The 26869-nt window shown below is 40.7% G+C and overlaps 1 long non-coding RNA gene across 1 annotated transcript in view; it reads left to right on the top strand.

Moving 5' to 3' along the window:
- LOC126210597 (uncharacterized) overlaps positions 1–22837 on the top strand; it is a 32170-nt gene extending 9333 nt beyond the window's left edge. Inside the window, exons 3-4 of the long non-coding RNA XR_007540710.1 lie at positions 22343–22454; positions 22555–22837. This is a non-coding gene — a long non-coding RNA (uncharacterized LOC126210597). The remainder of the gene's footprint in view (positions 1–22342; positions 22455–22554) is intronic.
- Positions 22838–26869: the final 4032 nt, after the last annotated feature.

Genomic DNA, 26869 nt, shown 5'->3' with positions numbered 1-26869 from the left:
TCCACAGATCAGAGAGGGGCTGAGAAAAAGTGTGCAATTAGTGTGTCTAAACCTCTTATCGTGTAACGTGTGCACTATTATGGCACTGCACCAATACAGTACACAGTGGTCAGAGTCTGTGGTCACTTAGTTTTACTGCAGCTTGGAATTTAACATCCATTTTCTGTAGGTGGACTAAGTCAATATGGTTCGTTACTTCCACAGATGATCTGTCACCTCGATGATATCCAAATAGAATGTTAGAACAGAATGCTGTTCACATTATATCTCTTCAGTTGTTTATCAGATGTTGATGTTATTGCCTGTCCATCTGCTCCTCTATTTCCAAGACATTGCCAAGCCATGACGGCAAAGCTTAAGCAACGCCTTTACAGCAGGTGGAGGTGTTCAATCACTTCCATGCCTTAGAGACATTCTGTGCTTGTACGTACTTCCCCAGATCTGTGTGTACGTCAATCCGTAGCATGCACAGTGGGAAATTCTCTACATACTAATTACCTAAATAACGTTTTTACACAAACATCTTTCATCTACACAAACATCTAGCATGCACAGTGGGAAATTCTCTACATACTAATTACCTAAATAACGTTTTTACACAAACATCTTTCATCTGCTTGCAAGGAAGAAGTGAAACTTGTTATTGTCGATGAACGACATGTTCCACCACAGGCTCAGTTGAATTGTTTGTCAGTCTCTTGTCCCTTACTGGAGAGTTTAAAGTGGATGAGTTTTTAATTAGGAAGAAATGTGTTGATGTGCAACACCAACTGTTGTAGAATGAGATTTTCACTCTGCAGCGGAGTGTGCGCTGATATGAAACTTCCTGGCAGATTAAAATTGTGTGCCCGACCGAGACTCGAACTCGGGACCTTTGCCTTTCACGGGCAAGTGCTCTACCATCTGAGCTACCGAAGCACGACTCACGCCCGGTCCTCACAGCTTTACTTCTGCCAGTATCTCGTCTCCTACCTTCCAAACTTTACAGAAGCTCTCCTGCGAACCATGCAGAACTAGCACTCCTGAAAGAAAGGATATTGCAGAGACATGGCTTAGCCACAGCCTGGGGGATGTTTCCAGAATGAGATTTTCACTCTGCAGTGGAGTTTCATATCAGCGCACACAGTCCGCTACATAAATTATTTAGGAAACAATATGAGCAGTCTTCTTAGATTGTTTACACTGATGTTGTTTCCCGTGTAGTAATGTCATCAGATCAACACAAATTGCAAGATGATTTAGACATGATATTTTCATGATATGAAAACTGGCAGTTGGCTGTAAATGATAGGTTCTCCACACAAATAATGAAACAATTCCATTAAATTGTGGTTACTTGATCAATAACACAAATTTAAAGGTCATCAATTTGACTAAATACCTAGAAATTACAATTACAAAAAGCTTAAATTGGAACAGTCACGGGGAAAGCAAACTGAAGACTGTATTTTATTTCGTGAACCCTTAGAAGATGCAACAAATCTACGACGACACTGCCTGAATGACACTTGTCGGTCTTCTTCTGGAGAATTACGGAGCAATAAAGGGTCTTTGCGAGGTAGGATCAACAGAAGACATCAAAAAACTTCAAAAGAGGGAAGCTTGTTTCGTATTATCACGGAATAGGGGAGAAACTGCCACTAATACGATATGTGATTTGCGGTTGCAGCTGATAAAACAAAGGCCTTTTTGTTGCAGTGAGATATTTTCACATAATTAGTTGCCAACTTTCTCCTCTCAAGCAGAAGTGTTTTATTGACTCAACCAACATAGATAGAAATCATCATAATAAAATAAGAGAAATCAGAGTGTGCACAGGAAGATTTAGGTGTTCATCTTTCCCACTGATATTGTAGAATGGAATAGATGACAAATAGTCCAAAACTGATTCTGTGAACCCTCTGCCAAATACTAAGTGTTATGGGGAGTTGTCGTGTCATAACTGCAACATTACAGAGATGGAATTGCCAACCAGTACTTAGCTACAGGAGGGATAATTGCAGCACTGATGATAGACACATTTAAAAGTGAAATAGCTGTTCCTTTCCCTGGCAGGACAGAAGGGCACAGGTAGGGGAGGGTTAAGCTGGAAGGGCAGCCCACCCAGGCCCCTCTATCACTTTGTTTGTATGGTAGAATTTTGTTCTGTAAAGTAAAAACCAGCTGGGAAGCTAAATTTTGTGTATTCTCAAGTGTAGTAATACCATTGAATTTTTTGGATTCATAAGTAGTATATTCAATGACATGTTTTGTGATAATTCTGCCTGATTGACAGAATTGTGCTTTTTTAACCCCTATAGATTGAAATGACAGTCAAACTGTAAAGATTTCAACCTATCAGAAGCTCTGAAAGAAACTGTTTCAAGAAGGCTGGACAGTCAGAAAAAGTTCTTGGATCTCTCTTATATAAACAATATTCCTGGTGACTAAAAGATAACTCCCTTGGTTGTATGCATGTTCGTTCTCTCTCTCTCTCACACACACACACACACACACACACACACACATACACTACTCACTTGTGATTGTTGGCCTGACTGTGATACCGAACTCACAGATCTAAGAAATCCATATCTTGTCTATCAGCTCTCTCCTGCATTGTTGTTTCTGTAACCATAATTCATCTTAAGGGGTTTTTCAAGTCTAGAGGTCCGATTTTCTACCTCATTTTCAACTTTTTTTTTAAAGGCGATACCAAAAGATAAGTCAAGCAATGCTTATAACCTTTTATTCATCTATCTTCTAGCTGCATTAAAAATTTTTTTTGGCCAAAAATATTGAGGGATTATTAAACAAAATGGTGCTGAAGATCGTAATGCACACTGTTGACTGGTAGGTGGGTGGACCTGGTTCAGGTAATTGGGTGGCCAGAAAAGATCAGATCAAAAAATTATTAAAATATATGAGCGTAGCTATGGTCAGAACCTCAGAAACTATGGTCAGAATCTCATAAAAGTGAAAAAATGTCTTTTTTTGCACAGTGGTGGCTATTTGAAAGAAAAGTAAAAAAAATCTAGTTTTTTGGGCATTCAAACACATAAAAAGATGAAAATTGTTTTAGTTTTAGAGGTTCCAACCATAGCCAGTTCAATCCTCTACAAAAATAGTTGTGCAACAGCAAAATTGGTTGAGTAGTTTTTCCACAATCCAAACACCCAGGGGAAAAAAAAATTTCTTTTGGAAAATTGCGTTTAAAGTTTTGGATATGATATTTGTCAGTTTTTTATAGCTTACCATCAGCCTGCGATGCGTGGAGCATACACTACACCTTCCTTGAGCTCGTAAATCTAGTTTGCATGCCCTGCTTTCTCGCAGGCTGCAGATCTGGCTTCTTTACGGGCCATAGATGAGCAGTGCTCTGAGCATCCAAGGCAGTCCACATTGTGCCTTCTGCAAAATTTGAATTCCGTGTTGCCAAGTTGAATACCCAGGGCATTCATTGTCTGTGCAGTTCCCATGAAGCTGTTGTCAAAGATAACTGTAGCCAAATTGTTTGCAGTTTCGACTACATCTTTACCAGAATATATGCGTTTTGGAGAAAATGTCCAAATCAATGAATTTATCAACTTAGAGTTTTGAGTGTTTGCTCCAACACATCTATCCAGTAAATTGACATTTGATAGGTCTCCTGAACATTTTCGTCTAGTGGTGATTTGTGCGTGTAAGTCTTCAATGTCCCATCTTTTCCAACCTTCTTCCAATCTTACAAGCTCTCACAGCAATTCTCGTGCCGAGGTTCATCGTCTATTGAAGTCTTGTGGTAGAATGTTGCCCATAGTGCTGGAAAGCGGTATGGGTAACCTTCTACCACAGAACTGCCAGTCCACTGATCGTGTGTTTTGACTGTATGAAACAGTTTACAGGCAAAGTGATTTCGCCCACATATTCTCCATAATCTCAAAATATGCAATAAAAATAATCGATTTTTTGAAACTTCTAGACCAGAAAACCCCCTTGACTCACTTAGCAACAAACCTCTATAATTTACTGGCCAAATGTTATCTGAACTTTGCTGAAGTTAGAGCGACCAGTTTGAAGTGGGCCGTTCCGTCACCATCTCACGGGGCTGCTGACTGCCTGTTAGCTTGCCTGCATTTAGATGCATGTAGCGTAGGCTACCCACCGTGCAGTGCTACTGCACTCATTCTGCACACATATGAGCCACTCAGCCACTGCAGCATGCAGATGGGCTACAGCTAAATTGCCAGCTTAATTAATGTGGAAGAGATTTCAGGTGACTTAAACAATGAATAAGATGAGTTCGTAAGAAGTTTGAAGATACATTACTGACAGCGTGTCAGTGTTGCAGCAGTCTTAGTGCTTATTGAGTGGGGCAGTTCAGTTGACTGTTTTATTTCTAGTCAGTTAAACAAGGACTGAACTGTCATGTAGTACATTATTCTTTTCAGTAGATGAATAGAATGAAAACAAATCATCAGAAGAGCCCGGAAGAGCAAAAATTACTGTGTGTCGCTTCAGTTGCAGAGGTTAGTGTGCAGAGGGCGACTGCCACTTCTTGCCATCTGAGCACAGAAAAAAATTCTTTTCATAAATCCTCTGTTGAATTGTGCTGAGGTTTCCGTAATGGATAAGGGAACTAGAGAGCTGAAAGCCAAATCTCTACACATAACAAAAAATAGGGGAGAAAAAGTAGTAAAAATGAACTAAAACATCAGGCAGTGTAGAGTTATGGAAGGCCAGTGTCAGTAGTTGATAGCTGATATTTATCCAATGTTGATTTTCAAGTGCATTTTCTGAAAAAGCTGAGAATTATGGAGCACTACAACATCAAACAACTACCAGGTTGTAGCTTCTGTACCCAAATAATAAGAACAATTCCTTTTACTTTAGCACGCTGGTACTTGCATCTTTTGGAAGACTCAGCATTTTGAAGTTGCAGGTGTTTAGACATTGTCTAACACTGCACTGTGGTCTGATCTTGTATCAGAATCAATAAAAGCGTTCCATAAATGTAAACGATGAACATCTGTAACTTCTGTTGAATTGTCATGCTAAATTACTTGTAATACTGTGTTGATAATTTCCACATTACGTTCATCTACAGGCAATTGAATAATACCAATTGTACTGTACCAGAAGCCTTTTTCCTTTATTTTTTGAAGGCTTCATCATTGGTTTGAAATATATGCATATCTTGGTAAAATTGTTGTTTGCTAAAGCACAATCGGTTTCATGGCCAAAAACCGCATCATCAGGTGCAACATACATGGTAAAAACCAAAGTACAGTGTCACCACATTTTGTGGATGTTAAAATTAATAAAGGAATTCTAAAATACATTCACAAAGTTCAAACATGATAGGCATTCCCAGCCCCATTGCTCCTTGTCAAAATGTACTGTTCAGTGAATATCGTCAACACTATGACAAGTAAAATATAATGTTGTCATTCTCCATTCTTTAAAATTTGCCTGCATCTAGAAGAAAAAAGAAAAATACTTTATAATGAGTGGTTGCTAAAAGTTTTTAAAATGGGGCTGGATTGGTGATAAAAAAAATATCACTGCTAATATGATCAATTGCAACACTATGGAAATTACGATGTGGAAAGCATTGGGTGGCAGTGTGAAGGCAGTGCAACACAAAAGCGGCCTGCATAAACGACAAAGAGGGACTAGGTGGCTGGCGGAACGAAAGCTACCCATGTGGACTGTGTGACGTCATATACTCATGACTGTGATCGCTGGGTCACTACTTTTACAAGTGAGAATAATACAGAATTTTATTATGTACTATTACCTATTGTAGAATCAATCAAAATTCGCCAGAATACTATGGTGCTTCAATTCCAATTGGTTATTCAGTATGAACTGTGTGTTTTCGTTTTTATGTCTAATAATTTCTGCATCCTCTAATATATTCAAAATACGGCTTTTTTCTGTTTTATGTAGTATTTTTAAATTTTCTGAAGGGCTTGTGATGCTGTGCCCCTCTTTGCGAAAGTGCGCTGTATCGTATTTAAAATAACCTACTGGTTTGCCCTATAAGGGTAATCATTGCATGTAATGCAGTACACACTTGCATCATTACATTTATTTACCACAGCTTTTTCCTTGTGCCTGAGTTTTCTGCCTAGATCCAAAAAAGTAAAATACGCTAGAATAATGTTTTAGATCTTGTACGTCTGCCAATTTTTTTGGATGTTGCACCCAACTAAGCTATTCTACAAAAAGCCAAGGTTCCTTTGTCTGCTCAGGTGGTCCAAGCATTATAAGGAAAATACTGTGGTAAATAATTAAGTGGGTGTATACTGCATTACATTCAGTGATTGGCCTAAGAAATATATAAACCAAAGTGGTAGGTCATTTCAAATAAGATGTCAGAAACACCTTATTTTAAATAACTCACAATCTGCATTAACAATGCATATTTGCAAAGAGGGGCACGGCATCAAAACAGCTTCAGAAAATTTATAAATACTTCATAAAAAAGAAAAAGACATATTCTGAATATGTTACAGGAAGAAGAAAATTTTAGATATAAAAACGAAAACACACAATTTACATTGAATAACCAATTGTAATGAAAGTACCATAGCATTCTGCAAAATTTTAATTGTTTGTACGATTAGGTGTTAGTATTCTCACTTCTAAAGATGGGACCAGGGCCCAGCAATCCTAGTCATGAGTATATGACATCACGCTGCCCACATGAATAGCTTCCTTTCTGCCAGCCAGTTGGTCTCTCTTTGTTGTTGTTACAGGCTGCTTTTGCCCTGTCCTGCACTGAGCTGCTCTGCCGTCACATTAGTAAGACACTGCCACGTGATACTTCCCACATAGTAATTTGCGTAGTGCCACGACTAATGATGTTAGCAGAGACAACTTTTTATTGCCAATCTGGAACCATCTGCTCAATATAAAATATTTTTCCTTTTTTCTTGTTAGAGAGCAGGCAAATTTTAAAGAATGGAGGACGTCTTGTTTATATTTTGCATACTGTAGTATTGACGATATTCACTGAATAGTAGCGATGGGTATGCCTATCACCTCTTAACTTTGTGAGTGTATTTTACACATTCCTTTATTGAGTTTTATATCCATAAAATGTGGTGACATTGGACTTTGCTTTTTACCATGTATGTTGCACCTGATGATGTGCTTTTAGGCCATTAAACCGGTTGTGTTTAACAGACAACTATTTTACCAGTTGTTAGTGGAGTTCTTCCTAACATCGTGCATTTCAACAGCTGTGGTTGTCCAGAACATAAAATAATTTGTGATATGTGCATCTGTATGTGTACCACTTTGCTTTGCATTCTAGGCATTGTATTTTCAGATTTTATATAATGTAATAATGATTGGAATTTGTACAGTAGTCTGGAACAATATGAAGAAAATGTGTGTTCATACTCTGTGCTGTGCCAATGAAAGGTCGAAAGACTGGAAGCGGAACAGCAGCTTTAAAGACAAAAAATGAGCTCATATTTAGAGCAGCATTACTGTATTATACAAAATGATAGAGTGCCAGCACTGCGTCTGATCTGGAAGTAGAGTGTCTAGTATGTAAAGCAAATTGCTATACTCGTGAATATGGATATATTTCAGGACACTGAATATGCCTTTTAAAAAATAAAGACGAAAGGTGTACAGTGTGATAAGATTGGTTTTATTTAGTGCACACAATGGACATAACCAGAAGAACTATCACCTTAATAGTACGATCTTTAATCTTAAAATGTAAGATTGTATGTGTAACATCAAGTTGAACAAATATATTTCAAAGAAGACGCAATACGTGAAAGTCACAGAGTGAGACATGTATACACTTTAACAGTCAAATCATAACTGAGTCCAAGTCAAGCAGCCACTGGCTGGCTGGCCACTTAGGTGGCACTGCTGCTGCATGGCTGGCAGACAGCGCCTCATGTAGAGGATGCGCGTAGCTGCGCGGCGGCACTTTGAAGGATCGGCGAGTCACAACACTTTTTTGCACAGGTCTCGATGGAGGTAGATTGCTAGTAGTAGATTGCTAACATCCATAGGTGTTGTTTGACTGTCCGTAAAGTCTCGAGGAGGAGGCTTCCCGTACGGACGGAAGTGTCCCCGATGATAACGGGCCAAGATGACAGGAGACGTGGGGGTTGAATCTGCTGGGGCCCCGCGCACCAATCTGCCCAATGTGGCAAGTCCGGTTGTTATAACAGGAGACATGGGCAATGTGTCCGCGTCCATAGGAGAAGGAGGCGAGTAGAGTTGCTCCAACAGATGATGGTCATCTGGTTCCTGCATGGGCACGTCTCCTGGTGGCATCAGTCCTTGTGCTGGCACTGATACGATGGTGAGAGGACTGCATTGTGAGTAATGAGAGATGAGAGATTCCAGTATCCTGAGCATCAGGTAGAACCAAAGGTGGTGTAGCGGCATCCGGAACAGGCGTTGCCAGTACACGAGGCCGAAGCTGGTCCGAATGACGCACTGCAACACCCATGTCCGAACCGGCCAACCGAAGGCACCCGTGGCCGTGAGGTGGAAGGCCGCAGAAAATGAAGTAGCATGCGGGGCTGTGGTTGCCTATGGGGGTGAAATGGTAAGAAGCCAGAAATTGGAGAAGCTCATCATCAGCAGAAGAAGTCAGGAGTTTCCTCATCTGAGCCTTAAATGTGCGGACCAGTCGTTCAGCCTGTGGATGGAACGGAGGGGCCTTGACATGCATAATGAGCACAAAAATCCACAAAATCGGAAGAGGCAATTTGCGGACCATTATCAGTAACAAGAGAAGAGGGAAGGCCTTCCAAAGAGAAAATGCGGGCTAAAGCATTGGTGGTGGCCGCAGTGGTAGGTGACGTGCAACGGACAATGAAAGGAAAGTTAGAGTTGGCGTCAATAACGAGAAGCCAATAAGTACCTGAAAAAGGTCCTGCGAAGTCAGCATGAATACGCTCCCAGGGCTTCTCAGGCGAAGGCCATGGTGACAAAGATGTTTCCGGGGCGGCGGCCTGTGATGCACAAGGGCCGTAGGCAGCAACCATGTGTGCGATTTCAGAGTCAATGCCGGGCCAGTACACATGACAATGCGTCAGAGATTTTGTGCGAGAGACACCCCAGTGCCCTTGGTGAAGGAGGCGCAAGACCGAAGCACGCAGAGACGCAGGTATCACAACACGCTGCGAAGCATTTTCGATGGAAAGGAGGATAACACTATCCCTAGCCATGAGGCAGTAACGCAAAGCATAGTACGAGGGTCAGTCAGAAAGTAATGCCTCCTATTTTTTTTTCTACGTTTAATTGTCAGGAAATTTAAATGCAATTACATAGGTTGAAAACCACAACATTGAGGATCATTTTGTCATTTTTCAATGTAATCTCCGCCCATCTCTACAGTTTTGGTCCATCTTTGAACAAGGGCATGTATCCCAGCACGGTAAAAATCACAGCTCTGCTTCCTAAGCCATTGACGCACGGATGTTTTGACGGCCTCCTCATCTTCAAAATGAATCCCACGATGAGCTTCTTTTAGTGGCCCGAACAGATGGAAGTCTGATGGTGCCAGGTCAGGGCTGTATGGGGGATGAGGCAAAACTTCCCATCCAATTTTGACAATCTCGTCAGAGGTGTGACGACTGGTGTGTGGTCTTGCATTGTCATGCAAAAGAAGAACATCTGCCATTGATTTTGTTGGGCGAACTCGCTGAAGACGTGCTTTAAGTTTTTTGAGGGTTGTGACGTATTGAACAGAATTTATTGTGCATCCCTGCTCCAAAAAATCAACCAGAATCACACCCTCTGTATCCCAGAAAACTGTTGCCATAACTTTCCCTGCCGATCGCACAGTTTTGAATTTTTTCTTCCTCGGCGAGCTTGTGTGACGCCACTCCATTGACTGCCTCTTTGATTCGGGTTCAAAAAAATGCACCCATGTTTCGTCCCCGGTCACAATTTTTTTCAGAAACTCATCTCCCTCCAAACGGAAGCGCTGCAAGTGTTGGGAGGCTATTGTTTTCCTTGCCTCTTTATTCTGATCGGTTAACATTCTTGGAACCCACCGTGCACAAACTTTTGAGTACCCCAATTGTTTAATAATCGTGATCACACTGCCTTTACTAAGAGAAATAATGCAACACACTTCATCTGCAGTCACCCGACGGTCACCACGAATGATGTCATCAACTTGCTGAATGTTGTGTGGAGTCACTGCACTCACCGGCCTGCCGCTCCGCTTTTCGTCAGTCAACGGTGTTTGCCCTTCAGCTTCCTTACAACGACGAACCCATTGTCTAACAGTGCTGACATCCACTGTCACAACACCATACACCTTCTTCAGTCTTTCATGAACGCGTATGGGCGTTTCACCTTCTGCATTCAAGAATTCAATCACACAACGCTGTCTCAAACGAACATCGATGTCGGCCATCTTACAAACTTCTGCTGTGCTGCCACCTGTTGACACAGAAAGTTACTACTGCAGTGGATTGCAGAAGAAGGTTTGAGGAATGGCGCCAAATTCAAATTTTTCACTTAACTTAATTTCTTTAAGTAGAAAAAAAATGGGAGGCATTACTTTTTGACCGACCCTCGTAGTTTCGCAACGGATCAGAAGTCTTAGCGGACGGACGATCTGGCCACCCTTCTGAATACAGCGTAAAACCCGGGAGAGGGTAGGGTCAGAACCCGTAGCAGCCGCCAGCCGGTCCCCGGTGATGGGGAACCCGTCCACAACCCGCTGCTCGCAACATCCAGGTGGAAACACAAAAGTTCGTCCCTATCAAATGCCAGATCAGGACCCATGGGAAGGTGAGACAGTGCATCAGCATTCGCATGTTGAGCTGTCGGCCGGAAATGAATCTCATAATTGAAACGTGAATATCAAGAGCTCAGATGGCAACACAGTTCTAAGCAAAGAAGGGAAGGCAGAAAGGTGGAAGGAGTATATAGAGGGTTTATACAAGGGCGATGTACATGAGGACAATATTATGGAAATGGAAGAGGATGTAGATGAAGACGAAATGGGAGATAAGATACTGTGTGAAGAGTTTGACAGAGCACTGAAAGACCTGAGTCGAAACAAGGCCCCGGGAGTAGACAACATTCCATTAGAACTACTGATGGCCTTGGGAGAGCCAGTCATGACAAAACTACCATCTGGTGAGCAAGATGTATGAGACAGGCGAAATACCCTCAGACTTCAAGAAGAATATAATAATTCCAATCCCAAAGAAAGCAGGTGTTGACAGATGTGAAAATTACCGAACTATCAGTTTAATAAGTCACGGCTGCAAAATACTAAGGCGAATTCTTTACAGACGGATGGAAAAACTGGTAGAAGCGGACCTCGGGGAAGATCAGTTTGGATTCTGTAGAAATGTTGGAACACGTGAGGCAATACTAACCTTATGACTTATCTTAGCAGAAAGATTAAGAAAAGGCAAACCTACGTTTCTAGCATTTGTAGACTTAGAGAAAGCTTTTGATAATGTTAACTAGATTAAGAAAAGGCAAACCTACGTTTCTAGCATTTGTAGACTTAGAGAAAGCTTTTGATAATGTTAACTGGAATACTCTCTTTCAAATTCTGAATGTGGCAGGGGTAAAATACAGGGAGCGAAAGGCTATTTACAATTTGTACAGAAACCAGGTGGCAGTTATAAGAGTCAAGGGGCATGAAAGGGAAGCAGTGGTTGGGAAAGGAGTGAGACAGGGTTGTAGCCTCTCCCCGATGTTATTCAATCTGTATATTGAGCAAGCAGTAAAGGAAACAAAAGAAAAATTTGGAGTAGGTATTAAAATTCATGGAGAAGAAATAAAAACTTTGAGGTTCGCCGATGACATTGTAATTCTGTCAGAGACAGCAAAGGACTTGGAAGAGCAGTTGAACGGAATGGACAGTGTCTTGAAAGGAGGATATAAGATGAACATCAACAAAAGCAAAACGATGATAATGGAATGTAGTCAAATTAAATTGGGTGATGCTGAGGGAATTAAATTAGGAAATGAGACACTTAAAGTAGTAAAGGAGTTTTGCTATTTGGGGAGCAAAATAACTGATGATGGTCGAAGTAGAGAGGATATAAAATGTAGACTGGCAATGGCAAGGAAAGCGTTTCTGAAGAAGAGAAATTTGTTAACGTCGAGTATAGATTTAAGTGTCAGGAAGTCGTTTCTGAAAGTATTTGTATGGAGTGTAGCCATGTATGGAAGTGAAACATGGACGATAACTAGTTTGGACAAGAAGAGAATAGAAGCTTTCGAAATGTGGTGCTACAGAAGAATGCTGAAGATAAGGTGGGTAGATCATGTAACTAATGAGGAGGTATTGAATAGGATTGGGGAGAAGAGAAGTTTGTGGCACAACTTGACTAGAAGAAGGGATCGGTTGGTAGGACATGTTTTGAGGCATCAAGGGATCACAAATTTAGCATTGGAGAGCAGCGTGGAGGGTAAAAATCGTAGAGGGAGACCAAGAGATGTATACACTAAGCAGATTCAGAAGGATGTAGGTTGCAGTAGGTACTGGGAGATGAAGAAGCTTGCACAGGATAGAGTAGCATGGAGAGCTGCATCAAACCAGTCTCAGGACTGAAGACCACAACAACAACAACAACAACAACAATTGAAACGAGACAAGTGAGGAGCCCAACGCTGGAGGCGGTGTGCAGCCTTGTCGGGAAGTGACGTTGATGGATGAAACGAGAAAACAAGTGGTTTGAGATCCGTAGCAAGATGAAATTTGGATCCATAGAGAAAAACACCAAACTTATGAAGAGCATAAATAATGGCCAAAGCTTCTTTTTCAAATTGAGAATACTTTTTATGGGCATCTGTGAGCATTTTGGAGGCATAAGCAATGGGTTGTTCAGAACCGTCAGAAAAACGGTGCACAAGGATTGCACTGACCCCGTATTGAGAGGCGTCCGTGGCAAGACCACGATGTTGGCCAGGTCGATAAGTAGCCAGGCACGGGGCCTATTTCAGCATAGTCTTCAGTTTCCGGAAAGCTGCATCGCATGATGCGGACCAGTGAAAAGGCACGTTTTTATGCAACAGGCGGTGCAACGGCTGAGCCACCGAAGCAGCAGACAGTAAAAACTTGTGATAGTATGCTATTTTCTCCAAGAAGGCCTGCAGTTCCTTAACAGATGTAGGGCAAGGAAGGGCATCGATCGCAGCGACAGTGTGCTGAAGCGGACAAATACCATCCCGAGAGAGTTGAAACCCCAAGTACGTGATCGATGCCTGAAAAAATTTTGATTTCTGAAGATTACACTTAAGACCGGCAGTCTGTAAGACATGAAAAAGTGTGCAGAGATTTTGAAGATGTTCGTCAGTAGTGGAGCCAGTGACAACAATGTGGTCCTGGTAATTTATACACCCAGGGACAGGGAGCAAGAATTGCTGAAAGAGAGCAGGGGCGCTAGCAACCCCAAATGGCAAGCGTTGGTATTGATAGAGGCCGAAAGGTGTGTTAAGGAGCAGAAACTGCCAGGAAGCAGCGTCGAGAGGAAGTTGATTATAAGCTTCCAACAGGTCAATTTTAGAAAAATACTGGCCTCCAGCAAGTTTAGTGAACAATTATTCAGGTCGAGGCATAGGGTAAATGTCGATAAGGCATTGAGCATTTACAGTGGCTTTGAAATCGCCAAAGAGACGAATATCACCATTTGGCTTAGCAACGACGACAGGAGAGGACCACTCACTGGAAGTGACAGGAAGCAAGACCCCTGAACCAGTGAGATGATCCAGCTCCCGTTTGACCTGATCACGAAGGGCCACAGGAATGGGCCGAGCCCGAAAAAACTTAGGCCGACAGTGGGTTTGAGTGTGATATGAGCTTCAAAGTCGTTTGCGTGGCCTAACCCAGGAGAGAAAAGGGACGAAAATGTCGTCGATAAGGAATCCAATTGAGCATAAGGGATATCATCAGAGACAATATTGACAGAGTCATCTATGGTGAACCCAAAAACGTGAAAGGCATCGAAACCAAAAAGATTCTCTGCGTTACTATGGTCGACCACAAATATGGGAACAGTGCGAACGACAGATTTGTAAGATACCTCAGCATCAAATTGTCCCAAGAGAAAAATCTTCTGTTTATTGTACGTCCGTAATTGCCGAGTGACAGGTGACAGGATTGGAGAACCCAACTGAAGATATGTCTGAGAATTGATGCTAGTGGCAGCAGAACCAGTATCCACCTGCATGCGAACATCTCGACCAAGTATTTGGACAGTGAGGAATAACTTCCCTGAAAGGGAAGAAGTACAGTTGACAGACAACACAGAATCAGAATCAGCATTATGTTCATGAACATCATGTATGTGGTCGGATTTGCAAACGGATGACACGACTTTTTTTTTTTTTTGCATTTGTGACACACGGCCCAACGTTGTGGACAATCTTCTCGTAAATATTTTCGTAAAACACCGCAAACATGAAGGAAGTTGCCGTGGGTTTTGCTGCAGTTTCTTAGAGGTTTGTTTACAGTGAGGCCAATGCTGCTCTTGGGAGCGTACTGTGGCCACGTCGGCCAGCGGGGACACGCCACACGCTTCGTCAACATTGCAGAGGTTGTATATCCCCGACGTCACCCCATGCCTCTATTTGCGCTCCAGCGGCGCGAGAAATTTCAGAAGACTGAGCAATGGATAGGACGTCATCTAGAGTTGGATTTGCCAACTGAAGGGCATTTTGCCTAACTTCTTTGTCGAGTGCCAATCCTGTACCATGGAATCGGCATAGGATTCTTTGTGAACTTCAGTAGCAAATTGACACTTTCTACTGAGGCCGTGAAGTTCAGCAACCCAAGCGCGATAGGATTGATTCAGTTGTTTTTGACAATGATAAAAGGCAACACAAGAGGCTACCACATGCGTTTGCTTTTGAAAATAGACGGACAGAAGTGAGCACATTTCAGCAAAGGACAAAGACGCAGGATCTTTCAAAGGAGCCAATTGCGACAACAACCGATACATTTGAGGTGAAATCCATGAAAGGAACAGAGACTTACATGTTTGTTCATCCACGACATGAAATGCCAAGAAGTGCTGTCGAAGACATTTTTCGTAATCAGACCAGTCTTCCGCCGTCTCGTCGTAAGGAGGAAAAGTAGGTAGAGACAATGACGAGAGACGCCCCGCATTTGATGCTGTGACGAAATCACAAATCGCATTTGTGAGAAGCTTTTGCTGTTCTATGAGACCTTGCAATAGTTGCTCTAAAGTAGCCGTGGAAACAAATGGGTCAACGATGGGGGAAAAAAAAAATCACTACCTCGTCGCCAATTGTAATAACTTCTAGTTGAACAAATATATTTCAAGGAAGACGCAATACATGAAAGTCATAGATCAAGTAAACAGAGTGAGACGTGTATACACATTAACAGTCAAATCTTAACTGAGTCCAAGTTTAGCGGCCACTGGCTGGCTGCTGCTGCTACATGGTTGGCAGACAGCGCCGCATGTAGAGGACGCGCATAACTGCGAGTCACAACAGTATGTTATATTAATCTAGACACTTTTTATAATTTTGTAATACATTTTTTAAAAATTTTGGAGTATCTGTAAGATTGCTTTTCTTCATTCCTGACAGTCTCAGGTATTACTATTAATAGGTGATTAATACTCTGAAAAAAAAATTAACTCTTTGATTATGAGCAAAGCAAAATTTTAATTTGAATAATATTTTTAAAAATATAGTTACAATCTAATACAGACTTGTAAACACTAGTAAGTACCGAGAAAGAATCTGGAAGGTAGGAGATGTACTGGCACAAGTAAGCTGTGAGGGCAGGTTGTGAGCCATGATCGGACAGCTCAGTCAGTAGGACACCTGCCTGTGAAATGCACAAGTCCAAGTTCGAGTCCTGGTCCAGCACAGAGTTTTCAAATGGCAGGAAGTTTCACTCGAAAGCCTGTTTGTAAGAAAATAAAATTCCATACAGTATTCAACAAGCCATTTCCTACTGGTTTTACAATTGGTTGCTTATTTTGCATATTTCCAATAAATACAGCCCTAGGGCTATATAGCAAAGGCCAAAGAAGTATTTATTGTACAGAAGAGTACAGTAATAATACCACGTAATGTTGACAGCCGAACATCTTGCAGAAGCATCTTCAGGGATGTTAAGGTTCTTACACATAAGTGCCAATACACATATCTCGAAGCTATTTATAGTGAATTTAGGATGCAGTGGCACTTCACAACCACAGTACTAGATTAAAAGTAAATTACTTGTAGAGTATGAATCCCTACCTGTGGTTGAGAATGGAGTTTTACACCTTTAGGTTTAAAAAAAAAAAAAAAAGTATAACAGGCTCATGGTGGACATTTGGCAGGAAATCGAATATCCCCGGATCTTCAGAAACAAGGTAAAGAAGTAATCTATTCATTAAAAGGGGATGGAATGGCTAGCTTCTAGAAGGATATTCGAAATTCTTAGACACGCGTATAAGTAGGGAAACAAAAATTCGTGGCTTTCAGAACTGTTAGTTTATTCCAGCAGGAGAAAAGAGATACTTAGATATGAGGGCAGGTCAGTCAGACAGCAAGATAAGGACATGGGGAGACAAACATGCTGGGGAAGTTGTCAGAGAGAGTGGGAGGTTCAAGGTCTCACCATTTACACACTCATGTTCAGAAAAAATAGAACATCTTGAACAACAAGAGATAGGATCCAGAATGAGATTTTCACTCTGCAGCGGAGTGTGCGCTGATATGAAACTTCCTGGCAGATTAAAACTGTGTGCCCAATTGAGACTCAAACTCGGGACCTTTGCCTTTCGTGGGCAAGTGCTCTACCATCTGAGCTACTGAAGCAGGACTCACGCCCGGTCCTCACAGCTTTACTTCTGCCAGTATCTCGTCTTCTACCTTCCAAACTTTACAGAAGCTCTCCTGCGGTTCGCTGTGAGGACCGGGCGTGGGTCGTGCTTCGGTAGCTCAGATGGTAGAGCACTTGCCCGCAAAAGGCAAAGGTTCGAGTCTCGATCGGGCACACAGTTTTAATCTGCCAGGAAGTTTCATATCAGCGCACACTCCGCTGCAGAGTGAAAATCTCATTCTGGAAACATCCCCCAGACTGTGGCTAAGCCATGTCTCCGCAATATCCTTTCTTTCAGGAGTGCTAGTTCTGCAAGGTTCGCAGGAGAGCTTCTGTAAAGTTTGGAAGGTAGGAGACGAGATACTGGCAGAAGTAAAGCTGTGAGGACCAGGTGTGAGTCGTGCTTCGGTAGCTCAGTTGGTACAGCACTTGCCCGCGAAAGGCAAAGGTCCCGAGTTCGAGTCTCGGTCGGGCGCACAGTTTTAATCTGCCAGGAAGTTTCAAGAGATAGGATTTTGATATTCACAGGACATGTACATTAATATGTTCTGCAGACATGATTAGCACTCCCGCCACCTCAGTTCAGAATGTGTCCTGTTGCCTAGTGGGCACATAGTCCACCATGGTCCGTGATAACTTATCCATGCGTGATGGCATTGATGCGTATAAGGATACACTGTTCCATAGAGCCGAGGAGGGCGCAGGTCTGTCCTGCGATGCCATTCAGAGGAAGTGTCGATTTTCTCGAGGTGTGGTGCAACGTGATACATCTCATGTTCTACGGCGTCTGAACCATTCTGCACACAGCTGTTGCAGTGCCGAAACACTTCGTCCCACACGAGCAGCAATTTCGCAGATGGATGAGTCACAGTCTCTCATTCCAATAATGCACCCTCTTTGAAACTCACTGATTTGATGGTACAGTTCGTAAATGTGTCTGCGAGGCATCCTGCACGTCTGCTCAAGTCACATTACGTTCAGTTTATATCGACATCGAGTCGCAGGCACGTTTTACCAATAGGTGGTGTTGCGCTGCTATATTGATGTTGACCTCGAACCCACGATCCGATGTTGTTCAAATGCTAATCATTACTGCAGAACATACTAATGTACATGTCCTGTGAATATGAATGTTCTACTTTTAGTCATTCAAGGTTGGTTGAGGTTTTATTTATTTATTTATTTTTTAAAGCATGAGTGTATATGTCTGTCAGCAGCAATTAGAATGTCATATCCTGAGGGTAATGACTAGCCAACTATTCTGTCTCTTGATAATTTTTTGGTTTTATTAAGAGAATTTTTATTTTTACACAGAGTGCCTTATTACAGTCTGTCCAAAATTAGTTCAGTATTGACAGTTTTGTAGGAGCACATACAGGAACAGAGCAGCCCTCACAGAACAGTTGCATAGTATTGCTTTCATTTAACCTCACTTGATCTGGGAAACTATTAAATGTACAAATATGGAACTGGCTCCGTGTTTCCATTTTATTTTTATTTTTGGCAACAAGTTAAGGCAGTGATGTTGTCATACCTTCAGTCTAGAGACTGGGTTACTTGATGCAGTTATCCGCACTAGTTTATACTGTGTGTGACTCATCATCTCTGCCTAACAACCACAGTGTACGTTGGAATGTTATGTGGCTTATTTTCCTATTGTGGACTGTTGAAACAGTCCAGTAGTCGATCTGCAGCTTATGTATTTTACAGGATTTTCCAATTCTCTTATGTTCTCTGTTGGTCACTGTACAATATCGATGGTACACTGTCCCTGCTATGTCTTTCTCTCAGACCGTGAACCAGTTTCTCCCTGTGGACTTGGATCTGCTGTGTCTATGACAGATAAAACGATTTTTTCCTTCTATCCGGTGGAATAATACACTGAGGGAAGTTGAACTCAGTGTATTTCCTGTAACATACAATGCTAACTTCTAATTGATTGATGACATAGGTGTAAAATTCTGCCGAGATGTTTGAATGAATGCACCTCATAAGAGTATCTACTAATTTTTACAATAAAATCTTATCAATAATCACTTTGGCGATGATTTCTTTGATGTCATGGAAGTCCAATGCAGTCCGTGCCCTTCATTTGCAACCCCGTGGAACGAACGACTCCACCCGCCAGGTAGAAGCACCAGTCAGTCATCCTCGTTAACACAGGATTGGTGCAACTTAGATCTGCACAAACCGTCAAAAACCTCCCAAAGTGGAGTGCTTTCTACTTAGTAACTACCTTAACTCACGAACATCTTTCGTCAGCTAGTGGATATCAAGGATGTCAAACATCTCATTCTGTAAATGACATATTACACCTCAACATCTATTTGAGCCTGCTTCTCATGTTTGGATCTCAGTCTCCCCTCGCACTTTCTTCCATTACCGAATTGACAATTCTTTTGTGCCTCAGGATGTGTCCTGTCAACCGATCCCTTCTTTTTATCAGGTTGTGCCATAAATTTCTATTTTCCCAGCTTGATTCAGTACCACCTTGTTTGTTATTTGATCCACCCATCTAATTTTCAACATTCTTATGTAGCATCACATTTCAAAAATGTGTATTCTCTTCTCGTCTGAGTGATTTATTGTCATGTTTCACATCTGTATAAGTCTACATTTCCGCTGCATTTTAGATAAATACCTTCAGAAAATACTTCTTAACACGTACTTTTATGTTTTATGTTAACAAATTTCTGTTCTCCAGATCTACTGCTTTTAGTGTTTCATTTCCTAATCTACTTCCCTCAGCATCACCTGATTTAATTCCGCTACTTTCCATTACCTTTGTTTTATTTTTGCTGATATTTGTCTTGTAATCTCTTATCGAGACACTATCTGTTGCATTCAACATCTCTTCCAAGTCCATTTCCACCTGTGATGGAATTATATCATCAGCAGGCTTTACAGGTTTTATTTCTTCTCCTTGAACTTTAATTCATTTTCCAAATTTCTCTATGGTTTCTGTCGCAGTTTGCTCAGTGTGCAGAGTGATTAACATCATGGATAGGCTAAAACCCTGTCTCACTCCCTTCTCAACCACTGCTTTTGTTGCAAGTCCTTTCGTTATTATAACTGCAGTGTGGTATCTGTGCAAGTTGTAACCAGCCTTTCGCTCTCCGCATTTTATCCTTCCTGCCAAAAAAGTTTCAGAGTTCAGCCCAGTGCACTTTGTCAAAATTTTCTCTAAATCTACAAATGCAGGTTTGCCTTTCATCAACCTATCTTCAAGAATAAGTTGTAGAGGGATTATTGCCTCACATGTTCCTGTATGTCTCTGTAACCCAAGGTGATCTTCCCTGAGGGTGGCTTCTTCCAGTTTCTCATTCTTCTGTAAATAATTCTTGCCAGTATGTTGCTGCTATGGTTTATTTAACTCCTCGTCCACTGGTACTCACACCTGTCAACACCTGCCTTCTTTGGAACTGGAATTATTACATTCTTCCTGAAGCCTTATGGTACTTCCCATGTCTCATATATTTTGCACACATGATGGAATAATTCCCTGAAACGTGGCTTCCCGAAGGATCTCAACAATTCTGAGGCAATGTCGTCTGTTCCATGGACCTTGTTTCCACATATGAGGTGCGATCAAAAAGTAATGGAATTTCTGTGTTTCAAGAAGAGTCTCTATTTTTCATCACCAACAACTTTGTCTTCTTCAAAGTAGTCCCCCTCAGATATAATTCACTTGTGCCAGCACTTTTTCCAGTGTTGGAGCATTTCTGGAAGTCACGTTTCATTGTGATGTTCAGCCCCTTCAAGGTGGGATTCCTATGCAGTGTCTGACGCATGCAGCCACTGTTATGCCTCTGTCGCACTGTACTGCTACAGATGGCGTTAAACGGGACTGTGCAGCTGACGCTACGGCTGCGGCTCAGCCGGTTGAGAGCAGTGTAGACGCAACCGCAAAGGAAAACATGACAGCATGTCAGAGGGAAAAGTACTGTTCACGGTGGTGGAAGATGAAAAACTGGTAGAAATGGTTTCTAAATTTCCTTGTATCATTACTAGTATACAAGTACCAAACTGTGAAGGATAATGCTTGGAAAGAGATAGCGAAATTCGTGGAAAGAACAAGTACGAAAAGTACTATATATTTTCTGTTTATTCGTAATGTTTAATACTTAGTTGTCAGGCAAATAATGCATATTGTAATAAACAAGAATAAGTAGCATTGTCCCACATAATATTCAGTTGTTGTTATTATTATAATAATGAAGTATACACAAAGTGAATACCAAAACCTGATGTATAACCGAGAGAGGGGGGCGCAGTGGTTAGACACTGGACTCGCATTCGGGACGACAACGGTTCAATCCTGCGTCCGGCCATCCTGATTTAGGTTTTCCGTGATTTCCCCAAATCGCTTCAGGCAAATGCCGGGATGGTTCCTTTCAAAGGGCATGGCCGACTTCCTTCCCCATCCTTCCCTAATCCGATGACCTCGCTGTCGGGTCTCCTTCCCCCAAACAACCCAACCCTGATGTATATTATAAAAATTCAATTTATTATAATGTGCATACAAATTTTTAAAGATTAGGGAGCTCAAAGATTACTGAATTCTGTTAACGTGATCACTTTTCCACAGCGTTATTCTTGCACCTGCACGGCTGTTGAAGTATTCTGTAAATGAATCTTGCACAGAAAATCCACCAGCATGTGCATAACCGCCACTACTTGCTAATGGTCCAAGATTTTCAGTAGGTAGCGTTTCACTTCTGTTTAATTCAAAATAAGGCTCATTAACTTTCTCTAAGAATGCATGTCTAAGTAAATTGTGTAAACAATAAGCAACAATAATCAAATTATCAGTCGTTTCTGGCTTCAGACTGATCGGCGAATAAAATATGTGAAATACTTGACTTAACAGAGCGAAGGCATTTTCAGAAACTCTATGAGCTCGTAAAGACAGTAGTTACAAAATAGCTTTTTTTTTTTTTTGGTCAGTACTAGCAACTCGATAAGAAAAAGGTTTTATCATGTCTGGATGTAATCAAAATACCTCGTCTCCTACAAAAACGTGGCACTACTATGTCCGAATCCGGCAGCTTAGTAGGTGGAAGAAACATCTTACCACTTGAAAACAGTTTCCCGATATTACTTTTATCAAAAATTCTATTGTAACCTTCTTTCCCATATGACCCGACATCAATGAAAATGAACTTGTAGTTCGCATCAACCACAGCAAGAAGGATGGTAGAAAAAAAATGCTTGTAGTTGTAATACAATGAGCTTGACAGTGCAGGGGAAAAAAATTCGCACAGTTAGGAAATTGTCATTTTTCTTCAAATTCCTTATATTTTGATTTCAACTGGTCAGATGACATCGGTGGCAAAAGGATTGGCAGTAACTTCTTATGTAGAACTGATAGCACAACTTGTATGATTTTACTGATGTAAGAAGGAGATATTCTGAATGCAGATGCCAGTGATCTGAATGTTTTTCCCCTTGCCATAAACCTAAAAACAAAATAAAAATAAGATAGATGTAACTTTAAAAATTACTATTTTTTTTTACATCTAACGAATATTAAGGTACACAATTATTTGACTGTATTGTGTTTTATAGTTGAAGACGGCAGAGAAAAGGAAAGTACTGGAAGTTCTGCTTCCAGTAAAGGAAATAATTGGTCACTGGCTGATATTTTAACATTTTTAAACAAAATGGATCACAAGCGAGTGTAAGTTGCCATACAATTTGCCTGTTTACATGATTTTTTTATTCTGTTTCATTTTATTATTGTCACTGAATTACCTGTATTTTTGTAATATATTTCACAGAAGTACATCCAACGTTGAGGCAGATGAAGTGCAAAGCCCACAATATGATGGTGAACTGAGTAACAGAGAGGTGTGCCAGACATTGCCAACTTTGTCAGAAAAAGAAATTTTTTTTCCGAAGACGTGGAAGACATCGCATCATTCAGACCACCACAGAGACCGAAACGCCAGCTTATTAATGCATTTAATGTTGCAATAAGTGTTAATTTCATATTTTTGTATTGTGCAATTTTAATTTTTTACACTGTATGCATTATTAATAAAGCAATAACACATCAACAAATTTTATTGTACATACCTCAATGTTAAAGCTAGTTTTTTTTATCTGGTGTTGTAGGGTATGGATATCTGGGAGACAAATCCTTCCCGATATCTTCTTTGACAATATTGAGAACATAGTTAAACTGTGCTATGTTCAACCTGAAATATTCTCTAAATTTCTGGTCATTTTTTAACAAGTGCTGATTGATGAGTTGTTCAAAACAGCCTTCCTCAGTTCTTGTGAGGTAAATTGGATGTTTTTCAGCATTTCCCTCACATAGCTGAAGCTGAATTTCTTCATCTTCAACGTCTTCTAACATTAGATAAAACAACAAATCGCGCTCACTCATCCTTTCGGCACAGACGCAACAGACCAACTAAACACTGTGTGGCCGCCGCTGTATAGGAATCGCCAGCTATGTGTCTGACACACTACGGCTGCCGCATGTGTCAAATGCGGCATAGGAATCCCACCTTCAGCAAGCCTGTTTTTACCTTGCCAGTGGTGACAAAACAATGTCCTTTCATAGTTCAGTCTCAGGAATAGAAAGAAGTCACTGGGGGCCCTGTCCGGCAAATACGGTCGCTGAGGCAATATAACGCTTCTGTTTTTTGCCAAAAAATCATGAACAAGCATTGAGGCATGAGCGGGAGCATTATTGTGATGCAATTTTGGTGAGTGGTGTTGCCACAATTCTGGTCCCATTCTTCTCTAGGTAGTATTTCTTATTGAGTGTATGACCTTAAGACAGGAATGCGTGAAGTCCTATCCCATTGTAATTGAAGAAAACCATGAGAAGAACCTTCACATGGGATCAAACTTGTCGAATTTTTTTTTCAGTCTTGGCTCTTCAGGCAGTTTCCATCGAGACGATTGGGCCTCAGTTTTGATGTCATACCCATGTTCTGTCAGCTGTTATAACCTGGATAATTGTTAACTTCTAGCAGTTCCTGAGTGATGTCTGTGTGACATCATTCTTTATCATAATTTAATAATTTTGGAACAGATTTTGCTGCTACATGTTTCATGCCCAAAACATCTGATAAAATTGCTTGGCATGAGCCCAAGGATATGCCAGCATCATCAGCAACGTTTCTGATGGTGATTCAGCAATTTCCTAGAATGTTTTTTTTTTTTTCCTTCCACATTGTTGTCAGTAATTGATGTGCTAGGACATCCAGGGCGATTATCATCTTCAGCATCTTCTCAGACCTCTTTGAAACATTTATACCACTTGCAAACACTTGTCTCACTCCCACTAGACTTGCCAAAAGCTACAGCTGACGTTTCACATGTAATCCTGTGTTTTATTCCATTTTTCAAACAAAATTTAATACAAATTGTTTGATCCGTATTTTTCGAAAGTAAAAAGTTTGCCAAACACTCGAAAACATGTGTAACCTTTTCGACTGTCAACAATAAACTAAATACTCAAAACAGCTGAAAATGCAAACATGCATGTGGAATGTGTGGACCCTCAAGATTAAAAATAAAAAAAAATAAAAAAAAGAATGGAAAAATCAGATGTATAAAGCCCGCAAAATTAAAAAATTCCTTACTACTTTTTGTACACACCTCATACTTCTTTTAGTGCTGTGTCAAATTCTGCTTGCCGTATCATATCTCCTGTATCATCTTCATTGATGTCCTCTTCCCTTTGTATAATATTGCCTAAAGTTCATCCCTTTTTTTTAACCCTTCCATGTACTACTTCCAGCTTTTCCTTCTTTGCTAAGCACTGACTTGCTACCTGAACTTGGTATTTATAGAGCTGCTTCTTATTTCTTGAAACGTCTCTTTAATTTTCCTATTGGTGGCATATATTTCTTCCTTATTTATTCATGCTTCTACATCTTGCATTTGTCCTTAAGCCATTCCTGTGTGCCATTTTTCAGTTCTCCTAGTATAATTTTTTAGGCATCATTATATCCTGTGGACCATTCTATTTGCTGCATTTTCATGTTTTCTTCATTTGTCAATCAAATGCAATATCTCCTATGTTGTCTTTCTGCCTATGTCATCTTCTGCTGCCTACTCTATTGAATTTCTCGCAGCTACCCATTTGTTTCCTATTTTATTTCTTCCCCCACTTCAGTCCACTGTTGCCTAATGCTTTCTCTGAAATTCTCAACAACATCTTGTTCCTGAAATTTATCCAGTTTCCATCTCATTAGTTTCCTACCTTTTTGCCATTTCTTCAGTTTTAATCTGCAGCTCATAACCAGTAAATTGTGGTGATAGTCCACTCCTGCTCCTTGAAATGTCTTATTGTTTAAATCTGGTTCTGAAATCTCTGTCCTCATTATTCGGATGTAATGTACAAAAAAGAGAGAAAGAAGTATTGTAATGAGGCACAAAGTGAATTCTTTATTATTATTGAAAAACATAGTCACTCCGAAATTGATGTCCGACCAGGAATCAGGATGCTTCAATTGCGTACACACCTACACAATGTCTTAAACTCAAGAGGGAACACAGCAGATAAGCGTAACAGAAATCCAAAAGATGTTTTTATCCATATGGGAACAAATTTGCTTCGAAACAACAGTGGAGAAGAAATTGTAAATCACACAAGGAACCTCATCTGAATGGCCAGAAGGCTCTACTCAAATTCCAGAATAATAATAAGTGGCATTGTGTACAGGAGATTGGTGAGTGATAGCTATGTGCAGAGAATAAATGGCAATATTAAAGAACATTACAATAAACTAGAAGTCATTTTCATTGATCCCAACAAATTTCCAAGTGCAAAGTGTCTTGCCAAAGATGGTCTACATCTGAATAGATTGGGCTCAAAAGTATTCAGTAAGATGTTCATAGGGACTAGCCAGGTAATAAAAAATAATGGAACTGAAAAGTAGCGGTGGGGTGAAAAAACTTCTGTAGCATTAAGTAAGACAAAACCAAACCATTATCTGGCAAGAGATGTGCTAAAGCCCATAACAAATAGTCAAAGTAGATATGTTATCCCCTGGTATATAAATGAAACTGATGCTTCAAACAATAAAAGCTCCAAAATAGACGAAATGGAAATCATTCTGTCAGAATACATGAGTCCCTATGTAACTTGCTTCTCCTGCAAAAGCTACTTGCTAATCTGAAGTTACCTATTTAGTTTAAAATTTTAATTGTGTCATCAGTAAACCAGTGCTCATTTAAACAAACAGCTCTAATATTTGCACATTTTATCAGAATGTTTGGTGAAATTCATTCAATAAAATAAATTCATTCAAAAAAAAACATTCTGACAGAATGTGCAAATATTAGAGTTGTTTGTTTAAATGAGCACTGGTTTACTGACAAGGGAACCTCCCCATCGCACCCCCCTCAAATTTAGTTATAAGTTGGCACAGTGGATAGGCCTTGAAAAACTGAACACAGATCAATCGAGAAAACAGGAAGAAGTTTTGTTGAACTATGAAAAAAATAAGCAAAATATACAAATTGAGTAGTCGATGTGTAACATAAGCCACATCATGGACAATGTGATCTGAGGAACGCCGTGGTCTCGTGGTTAGCGTAAGCAACTGTGGGACGAGAGGATCTTGGTTCAAGTCTTCCCTCAAGTAAAAATTTTAACTTTTTTATTTTCTAGCAATTGACGTGTGCCAATTATCAAAGTTCAGGCACTCACACAATCAACTTCACTCTCGAAAATTCCAGGACATGTTCAGATTTGCTTGGACATATGCAGGATTTGACGGTCTAAACACGGAAAAAATTGGAAAACGTTAAAAACTTATGTTTTGACAGAGCACAGGGAAAACTGTGTGACTGTGAAACTGTTGCATTCATTTGTTGCAGTTTATGTTTTCATCACTTTTTTGGGAGTTGTTATCACATCCACAAGAAAACCTAAATCGGGCAAGGTAGAAGAATCTTTTTACCCATTCGCCAAGTGTACAAGTTAGGTGGGTCGACAACATATTCCTGTCATGTGACGCACATGCCGTCACCAGTGTCGTATAGAATATATCAGACATGTTTTCCTGTGGAGGAATCGGTTGACCTTTGACCATGCGATCAAATGTTTTCGGTTCCCATTGGAGAGGA

Source organism: Schistocerca nitens, chromosome 10 (genome assembly GCF_023898315.1).
Source record: "Schistocerca nitens isolate TAMUIC-IGC-003100 chromosome 10, iqSchNite1.1, whole genome shotgun sequence".
Lineage (NCBI taxonomy): Eukaryota > Metazoa > Arthropoda > Insecta > Orthoptera > Acrididae > Schistocerca > Schistocerca nitens.
Note: the sequence above shows the minus strand (reverse complement) of the source record. Positions and strands in the feature narration are given on the sequence as shown.